The 2,670-nt window shown below is 44.7% G+C and overlaps 1 non-coding gene across 1 annotated transcript; it reads right to left on the reverse strand.

The window, feature by feature from the left end:
• Positions 1 to 1,236: 1,236 nt before the first annotated feature.
• Positions 1,237 to 1,308, reverse strand: TRNAC-GCA. The gene has a single exon. It is a non-coding gene; the product is annotated as a tRNA-Cys (tRNA).
• Positions 1,309 to 2,670: the final 1,362 nt, after the last annotated feature.

Consider the following 2,670-nt stretch of genomic DNA (forward strand, 5'->3'; position numbering starts at 1 on the left):
AGGAGAAGAAAAGATTGTCGGTTTATCATTTGTTGTTCAGCTCCTAAGTCACGTCTGACTCTTTGCGACCCGATGAACTGCAGCATCCCAGGCTTCCCTGTCCTTCATTATCTCCCTGAGTTTGCTCAAACTCATGTCCATTGAGTCTGTGATGCCATCCAACCATTCCATCCTCTGTCATCCCCTTCTCCTGCCTTCAATCCTTCCCAGCATCGGGAAGGATTTTTTTTTCTAGTGATTTGGCTCTTCACATCAGGCGGCCAAAGTATTGGAGCTTCAGCTTCAGCATCAGTCCTTTCAATGAATATTCATATTTTCATGAATGATAAAGAATAAATGTTACCAAGTCAAACTTGGGTCCACTTGCTCACTCACAGTAAAGCCAGTCTTCTGACACTGGGCACCACACAAGGAGTTCAGGGTAGATACTTAGTCTCAAAAAGCCTGCACTCTCCACGGGTTTCAAGATAGCACTTTTTTAAAGGCCAAGTGAAAGAGGGATGTCCCAGGATGTACACTCAGCTCATGCACATTCTCTGATTGGCTGATGGTGCCGTAACAGGGCTGTGTAGCAGGGGTTAATGTTATCAATCCCTAGGCTCCAGGAAGCCTGGAGGCTACATGCTCATGGTTATCAAGTAGTTAACATCTTTCATTTGGGTTTTCACATCTCTTAAAACAATTTGGGGAATGCGCATCAGATACTAATATGGAAGTACTTCAGAGACAGCTAGGGCAGAGACTATGGGGGAGGAGTTTGTACCAGGAAGGTCCCAGAGGGTCCTCCTCAGTAACAATAAGATAATTGTTCCAATACTCGAAATAAAGACTGTAGGAACATAATAAAGCATTCATGTTAGGCAGAGGTAAACAAATTTTTAAACTCACCTACAGCCAGACATCCTGGAATGTGAAGTCAAGTGCGCCTTAGAAAGCATCACTATGAACAAAGCTAGTGGAGGTGATGGAATTCCAGTTGAGCTATTTCAAATCCTGAAAGATGATGCCGTGAAAGTGTTGCACTCAATATGCCAGCAAATTTGGAAAACTCAGCAGTGGCCACAGGACTGGAAAAGATCAGTTTTCATTCCAATCCCAAAGAAAAGTGAAAGTGAAGTCGCTCAGTCGTGTCCGACTCTTTGCGACCCCATGGACTGTACCTATCAGGATCCTCCGTCCATGGGATTTTCCAGGCAAGAGTGCTGGAGTGGATTGCCATTTCTTCTCCAGGGGATCTTCCCAACCCAGGAATCGAACCTGGGTCTTCTGCACTGCAGGCAGACGCTTTACCGTCTGAGCCACCAGGGAAGTCACCAAAGAAATCCCAAAGAAAGGTAATACCAAAGAATGCTCAAACTACAGCACAATTGCACTCATCTCACATGCTAGCAAAGTAATGCTCAAAATTCTACAAGCCAGGCTTCAGCAGTACGTGAACCATGAACTTCCTGATGTTCAAGCTGGTTTTAGAAACGGCAGAGGAACCAGAGATCAAATTCCCAACATCCACTGGGTCATCAAAAAAGCAAGAGAGTTCCAGAAAAACATTTATTTCTGCTTTATGGACCATGCCAAAGCCTTTGACTGTGTGGATCACAATAAACTGTGGAAAATTCTGAAAGAGATGGGAATACCAGACCACCTGACCTGTCTCTTGAGAAACCTATATGCAGGTCAGGAAGCAACAGTTCGAACTGGACATGGAACAACAGACTGGTTCCAAATAGGAAAAGGAGTACATTAAGGCTGTATATTGTCACCCTGCTTATTTAACTTATATGCAGAGTAAGTCATGAGAAATGCTGGGCTGGAAGAAGCACAAGCTGGAATCAAGATTGCCGGGAGAAATATCAATCACCTCGGATATGCAGATGACACCACCATTATGGCAGAAAGTGAAGAGAAACTAAAAAGCCTCTTGATGAAAGTGAAAGTGGAGAGTGAAAAAGTTGGCCTAAAGCTCAACATTCAGAAAACTAAGATCATGGCATCTTGTCCCATCACTTCATGGGAAATAGATGGGGAAACAGTGGAAACAGTGTCAGACTTTATTTTGGGGGGCTCCAAATCACTGAAGATGGTGATTGCAGCCATGAAATGAAAAGACACTTACTCCTTGGAAGGAAAAGACACTTACTCCTTGGAAGGAAAGTTATGACCGACCTAGATAGCATATTCAAAAGCAGAGACATTACTTTGCCAACAAAAGTCCGTCTAGTCAAGGCTATGGTTTTTCCAGTGGTCATGTATGGATGTGAGAGTTGGACTGTGAAGAAAGATGAGCACCGAAGAATTGATGCTTTTGAACTGTGGTGTTGGAGAAGACTCTTGAGAGTCCCTTGGACTGCCAGGAGATCCAACCAGTCCATTCTGAAGGAGATCAGTCCTGGGATTTCTTTTGAAGGAATGATGCTAAAGCTGAAACTCCAGTACTTTGGCCATCTCATGCGAAGAGTTGACTCATTGGAAAAGACTCTGATGCTGGGAGGGATTGGGGGCAGGAGGAGAAGGGGACGACAGAGGATGAGATGGCTGGATGGCATCACCGACTCGATGGACATGAGTCTCAGCGAACTCCGGAAGTTGGTGATGGACAGGGAGGCCTGGCATGCTGTGATTCATGGGGTCAGAAAGAGTAGGACATGACTGAGAGACTGAATTGAACTGAAA

Source organism: Bos indicus x Bos taurus, chromosome 9 (assembly GCF_003369695.1).
Source record: "Bos indicus x Bos taurus breed Angus x Brahman F1 hybrid chromosome 9, Bos_hybrid_MaternalHap_v2.0, whole genome shotgun sequence".
Lineage (NCBI taxonomy): Eukaryota > Metazoa > Chordata > Mammalia > Artiodactyla > Bovidae > Bos > Bos indicus x Bos taurus.